Consider the following 17,128-nt stretch of genomic DNA (forward strand, 5'->3'; position numbering starts at 1 on the left):
AGGTCTTTGTTTGTGTTTTTTCTTTTTTATAATGTATTGTTTCGTTGGATCCCCAAAACCTCACTAATTACCTCGCCTGGCAAGGAGTCCCGTGGGATATTTTTTGGTCGATTTTTTTTTTTTGTCAGTAACTTTGTTAGGAACATTACGGAGAAACGGCTGAATGAAATTACATGAAACTTTCAGGCTATGTTGGCACTGGTCTCAAGAGAAAGTGATTGAATTTCGGACGTAATTGAATAACCCTGAAAGGTCAAAATCAGGGTCACCGATTTCCAGGGGACTATAACTTGATACCCGTTGGGGATAGACGTACATACTGTTGCCAACATACAGGACCTCCCATACAGGCTTTCATTTGGCACCAAGACCTTTGACCATGAGTGACCTTTAAAGGTCAAATTCAAGGTCACGGATATTAAGGGGGCTATAACTCGAAACTGGTCGCAGATACTTACTGTTATCAACATACAGGAAGTAATATATGGGGTTGTAGCTGGTCCCATGTCTTTTGGTCTTAAGTGACCGTGAAAGGTCAAACTCAAGGTCACGCGTATTCAGAAGGCCATAACTCAAAACTGGTTGAAAATAGGTATTTACTATTATCATTATATTGCAAGTCTCGTATGGGCTTTCCTTTGGCACCATGACCTTTGACCTTGGGTGGTCGGGCGAGGTTTGTTGTGCTTGGCACCACTTGTTGGTATTTGTACCAATGCATTTGTTGTAGTCAATAAATTATCTATCTGCCTATCTATCTATTTATACGACTAGTCGACTTTGGAACTGTCTTCCTCAGTCTGTTTTTTTCCATTGCATATTATCTCTAGTCCAGGCATCTCGAAAAGAACGAATATTGAATATGGGTTATATTTTGTTCAATATTATCTGGCAAGAACAAGTTCTCAAGGTTCAAAACCTTGGCTTCTTTATTTAATTATTATTATTTTTTGCATAATACGGTGTTAGATGAATGTTTACTGGATTAGGCAGACAAGTGGTTGATGGACGACGTGAGTTTTGATTGAGATTAGGCAAGGTTTAAGTGATATTTAGGAAGATGTCATGTGAGGTTAGGCATGAGTTAGCTCAATAATGTAGTCTTGAGCACGCTAAACATGTATGCCAGTCGTCATCACAGCGAGAAACTAACTGGAGAGTTTTTATTTAAGGGATCCTTTCTAAGGTGAATAAAAAGTGGAGGCAGTTTGGCTAAAGATGAAATATCGTGCACTGACAGCATACCTATTTAATTCTAGCTGATGCCAAAGCCAAATTATTTTGTTTACCTAATGAAAAGCTAGAAAGCCATCATGTTTATCCTTGCTACCAACAGCTGACTGGATTCAGGTTAGGAAAGGCCCATTGTAGTGAAGGGGTTAAAGAGTTAAGTAGATACAAGTACGACAGCAGGGGTCAAGCAAATGGTGAATGGATGAAGTAAGTGTTTGGCAGGTTAGGTGACACGAGCATTAACGTGATGTACGGTAATGGGTTTATGCAGATGCAGGGAGGTTTGCTGTAGGTAACTGGTGGGTGGAGGGCTGACGTGGGAGAAAGGCTTAGAAACTGTGACAAAGATATGTAAGAAAATATTTTAAACTGCAGGAAAGTGTTAGGAACATAAGAAAGTGATAGAAATGCGATAAAAAGTTTGACATTGTTAGAAAAGTTTAGAAACTGCTAGAAAAATGAGGTTACTGGACGAGTGAGAACGTTTCAGGGGTCACTGAGAGGGGACAGCAATGAGACACGTTGGAAAAGAGAGGTACCATAAGTGAGCCAGGACAACGTTTACACTGGAAGGGGTATAACAGTATTGTGTTTGTACAGGGTGCTTATATATATATATATATATATATATATATATATATATATATATATATATATATATATATATATATATATATAAAACGGCCATACCATGTTGAGTACACCGCTTCCCATCCGATCAGCGAAGTTAAGCAACGTTGGGTCTGGTTAGTACTTGGATGGGTGACTGCCTGGGAACACCAGATGCTGTTGGCATCCCTACGTGTCAAGTGGGGTTGGTGGAGGATTAGTGCACCTCCCTGTAAAACAATTAACTCTAAGCCCTTGGCCACCCCGGTTGGGATACATGGCGTCTGGCAATGAATGAATGATATATATATATATATATATATATATATATATATATATATATATATATATATATATACCCCCTGAGGGTAGGGGGGGTTTTCAAGAATACTCCCCCAGTATCCCTGCTTGTCGTAAAAGGCGACTGAAAAGGTTGGCGGAGGGTTAGTGCCCCTCCCCGGAAAACAGTTAACTAAAAAAACAAACAATAAGCCTAGGACAAAGACTGACCAAACGATGACGACCAAGGACCGGACAAAGGACATGGTTATCGGAACGTGGAATGTAAGGGGAGCGAATGATGAGGTGAAAGAGAGAGAGATTGTCCAGGTGCTTGAGGGTGCGAAAGTGGATGTATGTGGAATAACTGAAACAAAATAGAGAGGAGAAAGTGTGAGAGAATGGGAGTATGGATGGGGTATATGTGCAGGAGTAGGTGAGAATGAGAGGGCAAAGGAAGGAGTATGTATAGTTGTGAGTAAAAGATGGAAGAGGAGCATAAGACAGTATGGATCAGTTGGGTCAAGGATTGTGTGGGTAAAGTTGAAAGTTGGAATACAAATGTGGGCGATTGTGTGTGTGTATGCGCCAACGCAAGATCGTGCTAGAAGAGTGAGAGAAGAGTTCTGGACAAATGTAGAAGTGTGCATGGAAAAGTTTGGAAGGAATGAGAGTGTTTTTGATCGGTGATATGAATGGTAAAGTTGGGAATGTGAAGGTGGATGGAATAGTTGGTGAGTGGGGTGTGCCTGCTGAGATAGATGAGAATGGGAGTGCGTTAGTGGACATTTGTGCTGGGAGGGGGTTGGTGATAGCCAATACCCTCTTCAGGCATAAAATGATCCACAGGTATAAATGGCGAGTGATGAGAAGGGTGGGTGGTGAACTGAATGAAAGGAAGGCAATGATTGATTATGTGTGTGTGGATGAAAGGATGCGAAGATGTGTAATGGATGCAAGAGTTTATAGAGGTTGGGGGAGTGGACTTTCTGACCACTACTTGGTGGTGGCCAGAATTAGAATGCAAGTAAGATGGAGGAATAGAAGAAGGGAAAGACGAGAGGAAGGAGTAGTTGCGAGGAGAGTGGAAAGGTTACAAGAGGATGAGAAAAAGGCAGAATATAAGAGAGAAGTGGAGGAACGATTGGGCAAATATGAATTGGAGCAGATGGGAGACGTGGAAGGTGTGTGTAGGATATATACAGAAGAAATATGTGCAGCATGTGATGTGGTGTGTGGAAGGAAGAGAAGATGGAGGGGGGTGCAAGGAACAGCGTGGTGGACTGAAGAGGTGAGACAGGCTGTGGCACAACAGAAGAAAGCATACAACGAATGGATGAGAAATAGGGGCTTGGAAGAAGTTGAGAGGCGGAAGAGAGAGTTATATGTAGAGAGAAAGAGAGAGGTGAAAAGATTAGTAAGAGAGAGTAAGAAGAGAGTGGATGAGGAATTTGGAAGGAATTTGAGTGTAAAGTGGAGGGACTGTAAGAAAATGTTCTGGAAAGAGGTGAAAAGAGTAAGACAGGGTGGAAGTGAAGTTAGCAGGGGAGTGAAAGATAAAAATGGTAGATTACTAGTGGAGAAGGGAGAAAAAGTGAGCAGATGGAGAGAACACTTTAAGGAATTGTTGAACATAGAGGATGGAAGTAATGCGAGTATAAGTGGCTGGGGAATGGCTGGGAGAAGGAGGGAGGTGAGAAGACAGGAAGAAATCAGTAGGATAGAAGTTGTGGAAGCAAATAAGAAAGTTAAATCGGGGAAAGCCCCAGGAATTGATGGAGTGTGTGGTGAAATGCTGAAGCATGGGGGAGAGATTGTAGTAGTATGGATGTGGAATATGTGCAGATTGGCCTGGGAGGAAGGTAGAGTCCCAGAGGATTGGAAGTCAGGTATAATTATTCCCTTGTACAAAGGAAAAGGGGAAAAAGAAGTGTGTGGTAATCATAGGGGTATTTGTCTTCTTAGTATAATAGGAAAAGTGTATGGTAGGATACTTATAGACAGAGTTAGAGAAAGAATAGAGAAATTAGTTGGAGAAGAACAGGGAGGCTTTAGGAAGGGAAGAGGTTGTGTAGATCAGATATTCATTCTTAGATCTTTAGTGGAAAAGTTTCTAGAGAAGGGAAAGAAGTTGTATGCGGCTTTCATGGATTTGGAGAAAGCATATGACAGGGTGGATAGACAAGGATTGTGGAAAGTGTTAAGAATATATGGAGTAGATGGGAAGTTGTTCAATGCTGTGAAGAGTATGTACGATGGTGCGAAGGCTGCATTGCGTGTGGATGGTGAACTAAGTGAATTTTTCTCTTTGAAAGTTGGGTTGAAACAGGGATGTGTCATGTCTCCATGGTTGTTCAATTTGTACATGGATGGGGTAATAAAAGAGGTACAAGGTAGGGTAGTGGATGTTGGAGTGGCCGTGGTGAGAGAGGATAGTGTTTGGAAACTCCCTGTACTGTTGTTTGCAGATGATACTGTGTTGTTGAGTGAAGACGAAGGGGAGCTGCAAGGCTTGGTGGATGAGTTTAGGGGAGTGTGTAAGAAACGGAATCTAAAGGTGAATGTAGGGAAGAGTAAAGTGATGGTCTTTGAGAGAGGTGAAGTCAGTGAATGTACAGCGAGGTTGGATGGGGAGGAATTGGAAAATGTGAGTACGTTTAAGTACTTGGGTAGTGTGATGAGTAAGGATGGAGGTTTGGAGGGTGAAGTGCTTGAAAGGGTACAGCAGGGAAGAAAGGTTGCTGGTTCTTTGAAAGCAGTGATAAGAAACAGGGAAGTGAGCATGGAGGTGAAAAAGTTACTACATGACAGTATTGTGATACCAACTCTAACGTATGGAAGTGAAGCTTGGACGTTGTTGGAAGGACACAAGTCAAGAGTGAGAGCAGTGGAAATGAGTTATTTAAGAGGAGCCTGTGGAGTCACATGGAGAGACAGGCTGACGAATGAGGATATAAAGGAGCGTTGTGGTGTGGATGTGGATGTGATAGGAAGCGTTATGAGGAACACACTGAGGTGGTTTGGCCATGTGGAGAGGATGGAGAGTGAAAGACTGACGAAGAGAGTGTATATGAGTGAGGTGGAGGGGGGAAGAGGAAGGGGGAGGCCGAGGATGAGATGGAGGGATGGGGTGGAGAGGTATATGAGAGAGGGGTGTGAGTTGGGTGCAGGGCAGTGAAATGGCGGGGGACAGGGCGACTTGGAGGCGATTTGTTTGTGGCCACCCCAAACGGGATTGAGGAGTCTGGCAAAATATATATATATATATATATATATATATATATATATATATATATATATATATATATATATATATATATATATATACTGTATATATATATATATATATATATATATATATATATATAGATATATATATATCACATGGAAAATGCTTCTGTATCTTACTTTTCTTTGCAGTTCACTGAAGAGACAGCAAAACTTGCCTCTGGAGTATAGAACACGTGGAGACTGATTCTTTGAGCATACATTTGTTATCAGGATCTGCTGCACCGGCACTCTCAATTCTGTTTCACTAAGAACGTTTGTCCCACATGTGTGTTAACATTTTTTTGAAGCACCCTGTATACTGCGTCCTTCCTTCTTACCTCTGACTCGGACCCTACATGCCATGGAGACTTCATGACTCTTCTTTCTTATATACTTATTTTGTATATACAGTAATTCTAAAATATTCTCCTGTATTTTATGTAATTTTCATAGCAGCACAGTTTGCGTAAGTTACATACAAGAAGGATATTTATGTGTAATATGCAAAGTAAACATCAGAGCAGGGAAGGAAGGTTGTTGGTTCACTGAAAGCAGTGATGAGAAATAGGGAGGTGAGTATGGAAGTTAAGAAGTCACTGCATGATAGTATTGTGATCCCTACCCTGACTTATGGAAGCGAGGCGTGGACCTTGCTAGAGGGGAACAAGTCAAGAGTGAAAGCAGTGGGAATGAGTTATTTGAAAGGAGCATGTGGAATGACATGGAGGGACAGGTTGACGAATGAAGAAGTGAAGGAACGTTGTGGGGTAGATGTCGATGTGGTTGAGAAGATTAGGGGAAATACACTGAGGTGGTTTGGACATGTGGAGAGTATGGAGAATGAAAGACTGACTAAGAGGGTGTATGTAGGTGAGGTGGAGGGAGGGAGAGGAAGGGGAAGACCGAGGATGAGGTGGAGGGATGGAGTTGAGAGGTATATGAAGGAGGGGGGGGAGTGAGTTGGGGGTAGGGTAGTAAAATGATGGGTGACGAGCGACTTGGAGGCGTTTTATCTGCGGCCACCCTTTGCGGGATTAGGGAGTTTGGCTATAGATAGATAGATAGATAGATAAAACATCAGAGGAAGAGCCAGCAAGATAGCTTAAAAGTGAACGAGAATACGACCGTCTATCACCACATGTACAAACTAAAATTCATAATCATTTAGTTGGTCCCAAACATTAGCAGAGTAAGGTGAACACTGCTGTGCATATCAACTTATGTAATAGCAGTGCAAGAACTTTTTAGTTCACAAGGTTTAATATCAGAAAAGAACCACACAAGGTCTCTCTTCTGTAAAAAAGATTTGGGGAGGCAGGAAGAGGCCATTTGTCTTCCTTTCCTATGCCTCTCACTGGGTAACAAGAGAACGTCTGGAAACTACCGCGACAAACAACAGTGAGTAAGAGTGAATATATATATCAGTTATGGGAGTCTCTAAATCAACTATAACAATACAAAGAAAAAAGAAAAGAGCACTCAGAGAGCAACACCCGCGCCCACCAACTGGTCTAAGGGTCAAATATTTGACCGTGTCCTGTGACCTAATCTTCGACTGATTACTCTCAAAGTCGATGGCTTAATTCTTCCCTAATCTTTAATCTTATCACAAAGCTCGGTTAAAAACCACATCAAAACAGTTTAAATTGGCCATGCATTGTGAACATGGCATTTGACTTTTTTCTGTGGCCTTGACCTTTGACTGATTGTTCTCAAATCGATTTTTTTTCCTTGCCTTATCGCCAACACTTCCAGGGAGATTGGTCCAATTCGCATAAATATTGTTTAAGTTGACCTTGCCCTGTGACCTAGGCATTTGACCTACTGTTCTCACAAGCAGTAAGTTTACTCCGTGTCAGACCCTGAATGTCTCCACGAAATTTAAACTTGGGTAAAAAATGCCGCGGTCATTCCAGCTCCAATAGCGTACATTAAAGTTGTTGCGGTTAAAAAGCTCGTAATTGGACTACAGTTCCTGACTGACGGTACACCTCCCGGTGTCTACTGTCACGCTCCGAACAGCCTGGTATTTAACAGTCCAGGCCCCGCTGGCTCGCCCGGGGTGCTCTTTATCGAGTGTCCCAAGTTGCTGGCAAGTTTACTTTGAAAAAATTAGAGTGCTCAGAGCAGGCTACATGAATGGCCTAAATGTCTAAGCATGGAATAATGGAATAAGACCTCAGTTCTATTTTTATCGGTTTTCCTCGGAACCCGAGGTAATGACTAATAGAACCAGGCGGGGGCATTCGTATTGCGATGCTAGAGGTGAAATTCTTGGACGTTGCAGGACGAACTACTGCGAACGCATTTGCCAAGGATGTTTTCATTAATCAAGAACGAAAGTTAGAGGTTCGAAGGCTATCAGATACCGCCCTAGTTCTAACCATAAACGATGCTGACCAGCGATCCGTTGGCGTTACGAGTATTTCCATGACCCAGCGGGCAGCTTCCGGGAAACCAAAGTCTTTGAGTTCCGGGGGAAGTATGGTTGCAAAGCTGAAACTTAAAGGAATTGACGGAAGGACACCACCAGGAGAGGAGCCTGCGGCTTAATTTGACTCAGCACGGGAAATCTCACCAGGCCCGGACACCGGAAGTATTGACAGATTGAGAGCTCTTCCTCGATTCGGTGGGTGGTGGTGCATGGCCGTTCTTAGTTGGTGGAGCAATTTGTATGGTTAAATCCGATAACGAACGAGACTCTGGCCTATTAACTAGTCGACGGATCTCCATTAATTGGTGTCCAGTTCGCAACTTATTAGAGGGATAGGTGGAAATTCTTGCTCAACCGCCGGTGACAACAGGCTTCGCCATGCTTGTCCTTCCTGTAAGCCAAGAAACCATTTACAACGCTGGGTGATAACCATATATCCAAACCATACGTGCTCCCTACGTGTCAAGTGGGTTGGTGGAGGATTAGTGCCCCTCCCTGTAAAACAAATAACTCAGAGTCATTGGCCACCCCGTACGGGAGTATGGCGTCTGGCAATAGATAGATAGATAGATAGATAAAAAATGCTTGAGTTATTTTGCTAACAGCCACACACACCCGTCAAACTTCGGTATTGCCCTGTCATTTTTTTCCTTTAACTGATGTTTTCAAACTTGAATCACTTTATTCTTGCCTTACCCTCAACCCTTCCTCCAAGTTTGGTCTAAATTCAGCAAAACTATTAAGCTGATTTTGTGGAAATGTTGGGTGGGAGAAAGACACAGGTTAGAGCTTGAATTCTTTATTTTCTCTAACGTTTCGGACAACACAGAACCCGTCTTCTGAGAGTCTGACCAAGTGTTACAGATGAAACATTTATACTCCTGGAAATTCCCTCCCCTTTCTCGTGTCAGCCTGATTGGCCACCTCTAGGAAAATTCCGTCGTTCTGCCCCATCCCTGATTTTCCTAGAGGTGGCCAATCAAAGTGACGCGAGAAAGGGGGGGGGGGAATTTCCAGGGGTATAAATGTTTCGGTTGCATCACTTGTTGTTCAGACTCTGTCAAGATGGGTTCTGTGTAGCCGGACACGTTAGAGAAAATAAAGAATTCCAGCTCCAACCTGTGTCTTTCTCCCACCCAACATTTCCACTGTCGTAATGGATCATCTATGTTAGTTGATTTTGCTAAGTCAACATTTAACCTGACTCTGTGATTTTGGCCTTTGACCTACTGTTCACAGAATATAATAAGTTTCCTTGTTAACTGACCTTCAACTTTTCCACCAATTTTGGTTAAAACCAGATAAAAAGTGCTTGAGTTATTCTGGTAGTGAGACGAACAGGCAGAAAGACGGCCAGACAGACAGTGACACCCACGACCGTGATCCATTCAAAACCTAACATGCATACTTGTTTTGAAAGCTTTGAAAGCTTGAGTGTAATATATATATATATATATATATATATATATATATATATATATATATATATATATATATATATATATATATCATCATCAGCCGTTTGAGTATCCATATATATATATATATATATATATATATATATCATCATCAGCCGTTTGAGTATCCACTGCAGAACCTGCCTATCCCGACCGAAGTGGGGACGATACAGCCAATGTATCTCTAACAAGTAGAGATTGTATGTAGGATGAGAAGTTTTTGTAAGTGTAATTGTAGTGTTGGAGTGGCCCTGGATGCATGTGCAGTTTGTGAACCAAGTGTAATCGGCCTGCGCATACCGACTGAGTGCAAGCATACTTTATAGTAAGCGACACTGGTTCAACCACAGCACCCCTTGTGTCCGCCAATGCAGCAAGTGGCCGGGCGAACACTCCCAAAGTTTATCACCCTGGCGGGGCGCGAACCCTGGTTCACCTGTGTATGAAGCGCACACTGTATCACTATCACTGTACCACAGAGGCTCTCTCTCTCTCTCTCTCTCTCTCTCTCTCTATATATATATATATATATATATATATATATATATATATATATATATATATATATATATATATATATATATATATATATATATATATATATATATATATATATATATATATATATATATATATATATATTAAGCAAGGCTCTGTCACTTAGCAGTAAATACTAAAGTGACAAGATGGAAGTTAAATGATCAATGGGCTTTAGTAAATATTAGTGGTTGGTGGGGGCAGCCACCATCCACTTACTCGCTGGAGTGCAACCTTTAAGGGACTCTGCACTGAGTGACAAGCCAAATGGTTTCCTGTAATCCAGGAAGCCATACACTGCAGTAGGTGGTAACCATATAACCAACTGAACGCCTGGTAGTTTAGTAGACTAAGGTGCTCCAACCAGATGAGATCCGTAAGGGTTTCCATAAGGGGGCGGAGATTTATTGTTCTTAGATTGCCACTCAGGGATGAGCGAGGCAGGTTACCTTCCCATAAGTGTCGGGACTGCCCTTTGCGTTCTTGATGGGACAAAGAAGATTAAGTAACAGAATTAATAGAACAGAAAAGGTTAACTTATTAACCCCTACACCGCGGGCATGTTTACCAATGTTTTGCGTGTCCCGCGGGGTTATTCGGGCTCTGACAGACTCTCAAAAAATATTTGCCAAAAATCAGCTATTAGTCCTAGAATAATAAAATTACATATGCTTATGGCACATACCTTCAGCTTTCTCCTGGAATGTTTGTTGAGCCTTCGTCGTTACCGTAGGACTTGTGGAGACCTCTGAAGTAGGGTAACGAAGTCTCCATTTTACACTTCCCGACAACCCGTAATATGATTACCACAGCCAGATATAAACACTATAAACACTATTCTATGATTTTCAAGTAGTTTGGGATCCATACTCCAAAAAAAACCCACTGTGAAAGCAATGGAAATTACGAGCGCGTCTGATCGTCGCACTTGCGCTAGTTCGCTCTTGGTACTCTGTCATTTATTATTCATAAAACCCCTCACACTTTATATTTCTATTGCTATATCACACTTATATATATCTGGAGTCTTTCTCCATAAGTTTCCTTCAGTCGTATTAGTTTATTGTCACTGAAGTCATTCAATTTTTCATTCAGTAAAATACATAGAGAGCCACGGATTCACTTTCACTGTTATAACATAAATTATTTGTACTCATATTCTTATATTACTAATTACTTACATTACTATTTACATTTTCTGTTCTATTTTCAATATTTACCCTTCTATTTAACTTACACTATGTTATTCACTGTCACTTTCAGTAAGATAAAACTATAATACACTGTTCAATCATATGTACTGAACATCCATTGCTTTCACCTGCTATTTACACATTATTTACACATTATTTCCAAATTATTCTGCTTTCACACTTGCACTGTTAGAACTGCTTCTGGCTGTGGTAATCGAAGAAGCAGGTAATACAGAGGGGAACCTGGCACTCAGCGCACTGCCAAGAGGTGCGTTTGTGCTCAGGTGTGCGGCGAGTGGTATTTGCACATACCTGACACCTGTGAATCGCAGCCTTCCTTTTCCCTGTGGCAGGCATAAGCTCAAGTCTGTGCCGATCCATATACGCCCTCTGCTCAAGTCGGACGGGAAGTGTTACTGGATGGCGTCTTGGAGTTGCTGCTGTCACCCTACCATATCTTTCCAGCAGCTGCTGGACACAAGTCCTGGCGAACAATCTCAGGGAGAAGGACTTGGGTTGCTTGACCTTCATCTTGTACAGGATGAAGGCATTCAGCATCGTCATATCTATGAGATGCAGAAAAACTTTCCTGTACCACCTAGTATTTTTCCTGAGGCAGTCGGTCTCACCAATCATCATGTCAGACTTGTCCACCAGCCGCATGTTGATATTATAGTCCAACACAGCATCAGGTTTCATCACAGGTTCGCCTGTCCTACGGTCGACCTTCCCACTGTCTCTCATCTCCCCCTTATGTACGATGGTGAGCATGTGCACGACCCTCTTGTCATGCCACCGTATTGCCAACATCTTCTCAGACTTGCGTAGGTGCACGTCTCCTCGCTGTGAGGTTCCTGCCTCTGGGAATTTGGGGAAGTGGGCATGATTACTTTTCACAGTGCCACAGGAGCCAATGCCGTGCTCAGAAAGGTATTTGGCAAGTTTTGGTGCTGTATAGTAGTTGTCTGTATACAGCACATGATTCCCACCAAAATACTTTTCTAGGAGCACTTTCACTACACAGCCTGAGAAGCCAAGGGGTGTGTTTTATCCAGATCGACAGTGCTGGCTGAATATATGACGAAGTCAAGGATGTACCCCGTCTTACAGTCGCACAGTACAAAAAACTTAATTCCAAAGCGATGGCGTTTGCTTGGAATGTACTGAACAAACCGAAGATGTCCTCTGAACAAAACCAAGGATTCGTCAATGACAACCTTCTGAAAGGGGTGGAAGAATGACATAAACTTATCCTTCATTCTGCTCAGAATCTCCCGGATCTTCCAGAGTGGGTCGGTTTGGGAAGGTACATCGTTGTCGGCAAAGTGCAGGTTTCCCATGATGTTCCGGAAGCGATCTCTGGCCATGTACTTACTGAAAGTGGGTGAGGGTAGCCAGGGGTCCATGGACCAGTATTCTTCCAACTCATGCTTCTTGGAGTGTGGCATGAGAAGCATGCGGGCAAAGAACACATACAGCTCCTGCACTCCCAGCATGGACCACTGTTGCATCTTGGCTGCACCTGTACCACTTGCAGCACGTTGTGATTCATACCTGTTGGTCTCATCACATATGTGCTGCATGACTTCGTTATCTAGGAAGACCAAAAGGTAGTCGACACACTCAGCATTTTCGTCCATAGTGAAGGCAGGCTGAACTCCTGAGGAACTCTCATCAAACTTCTAAATTTTCTGGCACAAAATCTGACCCTTCCGTCCATGAGAAGGCGTCCAGGATTCCCTGTCGTGGCGGTGTAGGGCGGGTGGTGGTGGTGGTGGTGGAGGTTGGCTGTGAGGCAGATTTATCTCGGCCAAGGTCACTCGCACTGACCCTAGGTTGCCGTACAGCACTAGCAGCCCTTACCCTACTAGCTACACTACTTTTCACTCTCCTTGATTTACCTCTACCTCTACGGCCTGGCTTCACTGTTGATGCTGGTGGTGACTCCGATGACGAAGACTCCGGAGATAACTCAGCCGACGATGATGTGACTCATGGCGGGTTGGGTCATGTGGGGGCATTGTTCTGGGGCTAACACGCTGCCTTTTCACTCCCTTCCCAATTTCCTGTCCTTGCTGCACTGAAGGCTCCTTTCCCTTGGAGCTAGACACTAATTCTGACACTGAAGCACTCGTTGTAGCTGTTTCTGGCACGATAACCTCACCCGGCTCATCACAAGATTCACTTGAATCGTCAAAGTCACTGTCCATCATAACCATGGACAATTCTGCCAGTTCACGTGCCACTGCAGAGTCACTAAGGCCTTTCCTGCTTGCCTCACTACTTTTCTCAGGGGTAGAGGTCACGGGGCCCTTTGCAATGGGCGCAGAAGCGGCAGGAATGGCAGGGCGCGGGTGCGACATTGTTTCTCTACAGCGGAGGACAAGGAACTAAATGCTGCAGCTTATCTGAGAAGGAAAGGGTTGACAATGACACTTAGGCTGACTGCTGCTAACTTGCATGCTAATTTTTTATAGGTAGAATATCTCGGCAATACATAAAGAAATAGGTAGTTCCAGGTGAATGTAAATGTCACTTAGGCTTCTCCCTTCCTTTCTGATATATATTTTTATTACAGACATCGATTACAAGGCATAATTCAAAGGGGAAATTACCGTGGTAATGTAGCAAATGAATGCACGTGAGGTTTTGTCAGGTGATAATTAGCCAATTCCTGGTGTATAACACTATCACTTACCTTTTTTTTTTTGGTATATATTATTTTGTATAAGTATAGGGCATAGGGCTTATTTCAATGGATGAAATCTGTGGAAAAATCCGGGGTAAATTTGCGTAGCGCAGCGCGGCGTGGGAGGTGAGAGGACAGGGTAATGGAGGGCAGGTAGAGAGGGGAGTCACGAAGGGGGTAAAATCACTAAATTGTCAACAATGGATGGGAGTATGGATGAGATTTGGAGTGCTGACTAGTGTTGGACATTGGCAGTACTGATAGATGATACAAGTCACCACTTGAGAGCCCGGGATAATTCAAAATAACACAGAATCACAAAAGTGATGCCCCGTGGTATGATCCATTGTGGCAGAGCGTCACGAAAGTGACGTCCCGCGGTTAAGGGGTTAAATCGAATGACGCATTTTATTGGTTTTTCTTACTAATTCCAGACGACCTTACCCAACTCTGGGAAGACAATCCTCTTGTGGGGAAGTGGCCAATGGAAGCTGCATCTAACTTATCCAGTCCGAAGAAGTCTCGCTTAATCCGAATGTAATTTTGTAGAGTTAGCAAGAATAAAATGAAAAAAATCCCCGGTACATCATTGGACTGAAAGGTTTAATGAAGCTTGATCGGTTCAAGGGTGATGCACTGTAGGGCCACACCTCCTCAGTAGAGTCAGCTGTACTTCACAAGTTTACAAGACACAGGTTACATATGTGCAGACTTTGTTGAGCTAAAGTAACGTGAGAGATCGTTTATTGATACATTCGTCTTTACTCATACAGCCACCACACGCACCACAGCCAAGGTAGGGTGAATGGTAGCGTGAAAAATACGATAAAGCAAAATAATTCTTGATAATATTTACTTGCTGTGGGTGCTTGTTTATCGGAAAAATTGGTGAAGATCCTCGATATACACGGTGGCCGTGTCTTCGAGCTCCGTTACTTCTGCGGTGCTCGTGATTTGGTAGTTGCTCTGGTGACTGAGCCACCGTGGTGCTCTTGTATGACAAGCACAAGGCAAAAGTGAAGAAGCTGCACGGTGATTGCACGGAGTGTTGACGTCCACATTGCCGTTTAAGTGTGAGATATTGGTGACATGAATATGACTGTATATTCATAAATGGAATGAATGGAAATTAATAAGACGAGTACTTCTAGTATGTGTCGTATTAGCTGGTTTATACGAAATGAAAGTAAAAGTGTATAATGAGAATGACGATTGGAGTTGAAGAGACTATGTTGAGTTAGCAGGAAAAAAAAATTGAAAATGGTGTTAAAAGATTAATGGAAGTCAATCTGACAACAGGAGACCGAAAAAAATATGATAGGTGAGCAAGGGAGTAATGGAGGTTACGGATAAATGGCTATCGGTACAGTGAATGGATAAAATTAGCAAGAATATGCATGTGAGAATGATGTATTTCATTGACTTTGCTTATTCTGATAAACTTGACAGAATGACTCTACCCTACAAGTCATTATAAAGTGGAACAGTGTGGTTGCCTTAGCCTGTGGGATGAAGTCAAGAGTCTGGAATGTGCGAATGGTGAATGGATGAATGTGTGGCCATTCCATCAGGCATCCTGTTGGGAACATCCCGTACATGCATATTTTCTTTAACTGGTTTCTAGATCCTGCCCACCCACTACACATGATCAGCTGAGTTAGGATTATGATGATGGCGATGATGAAGAATGTTATATTATAAATCTAATCGCCAAGAATGTCCCAGTCAAGAATCACACAATGCAGGTCTAAGGAATATCCGATGAGGTGTGTGCAAGTGTACAACATACGTAAATACTACGCGATGTAATTAGTTCTTCTGTGCGAATACACCTGTGAAACTTAAGATATCGTACATAGATCAGGCAGGTACACAGTGGCTTGGCCAGATGTATGAATGCTGGTGGATAGCTTAGGGAAGCATTAGATATGTTTAGTAGATCAGACAAGTGTTTTCCTTGTTAGATAGTTAGACTGATGTTAGGCAGATTAGGTAGGTGTACGACAGGAAGCCTAGGCAGATGTTCAGGGAAGCTGGCATTCGCAGGTAGTTTAGGCAAACGTTTTAGGTGGATTAGGCAGGTGTTAAAGGGATGAAAAAAAGTGTTATGGGGATCAACGAAATGTTACGAGGATTAGCCAGTTATCAAGATCAGGAAGGTGTTAAGGGGATAAAGCAGGTGTTAAGGGGATCAGGCAGGTGTTAAGGGGATAAGGCAGGTGTTAAGGGGATAAGGCAGGTGTTAAGGGAATCTGGCAGGTGTTAAGGGAATCAGGCAGGTGTTATACAGTGGGGACTCTAGGCAGGTGAAACAGTGAGAGCAGTGCTTACACCCGCCCATCTTGCCACTCTCCTACCGCTCCTTTCCCTTTAAACCCGCTACTCCTGCTTAGCCTTGCCTTCTTACTTCCCTCCCTGCCTCCCCCTCCCCCCCTGCTTTACTCTTCTCTCCCTGCCTCACCCCCCGCCCCCTCGCTCATGTGCTCTCAGAACGAAAGGCTTATGGGTAATTCTGGCGCTGCTTGTTACTGTTGCTTCTGGCGATTTGCACCCGCATGCTGAGCGGTTATTAGCAATACATAAGAGGGAACGAGAGGAGGTGCTGGATGGTTTGGGAGGGAGGGAGTTTGAGTGCTCCTACCCATCATCTTCCCCTCCCCACTCCCACCGTCATTCCTCCTCCACGGGCATCTCTCCACTCCACCTCCTCATTTTCTTATCCCCCAGTCTTGGTGAAGGGGATGCACACCCAGCTGCACCACACACACCCTCCGCCACCCCGTCTCCAGAGAACAGTCAGGGGCGTAAAACTAATAATGTGTGCGTAGAGTTTCATGGGTACTACTTTGGTTTATAGTTGACTAATTTGCGGGTTTAAAGTATTGCTGGTCTTATTTCTTCTTTTTCTCAAATATCATCATCATCATCCACACATTCACTTACCATTTATTCTTTTCTGCCTTCCACACCTCCTTTACATTCACTCACATCCTTCTCATGATCTGATCATCTCCATTTTCTTGAAGACCGAGCGGAACTACTCGGTTATATTGGTGCCACCGCTTGAAGGCATCCCTCTCCAGTTCCTCCTAGGACCAAGAACGCCATAAATATTGTTCAGTCCTTCTCAGTTCCTTCTCTACTACCTCTTTATGGTAAATATTTGACCCACACATTCACCACAACACTGAAAATCGCCCTCCTCATCAACCACCACACCGTCTAATATCTGTCTTTCTTTTTCTATCAGTATCTTTCATTGTCTTTCCACCAACAGTCACAGGACATTCACGATAATTTTTGCACATTGCCTTTATCCATGGGCACGGTCACAGCCTACTTCCACTTCACCGGTACAACTCCAGGCTTTTTGGCATATTTCCCCCAAACAGTTTATTGCTTTCCTTCCAATACACTGTATCTTTTT

The 17,128-nt window shown here is 43.1% G+C and overlaps 1 protein-coding gene and 1 non-coding gene across 2 annotated transcripts in view; one reads left to right on the forward strand and one right to left on the reverse strand.

Annotated features, from left to right (window-relative positions):
- Nucleotides 1–17,128, reverse strand: part of LOC145399096 (uncharacterized) — a 244,747-nt gene that overhangs the window by 33,003 nt on the left and 194,616 nt on the right. The window lies entirely within an intron of this gene.
- LOC145399161 (5S ribosomal RNA) lies at nucleotides 1,910–2,028 on the forward strand. The gene has a single exon (XR_013897236.1). It is a non-coding gene; the product is annotated as a 5S ribosomal RNA (ribosomal RNA).

Source organism: Coenobita brevimanus, chromosome 47, assembly GCF_032717465.1.
Source record: "Coenobita brevimanus isolate Jiangsu-jjx chromosome 47, ASM3271746v2, whole genome shotgun sequence".
Taxonomy (NCBI): Eukaryota; Metazoa; Arthropoda; class Malacostraca; order Decapoda; family Coenobitidae; genus Coenobita; species Coenobita brevimanus.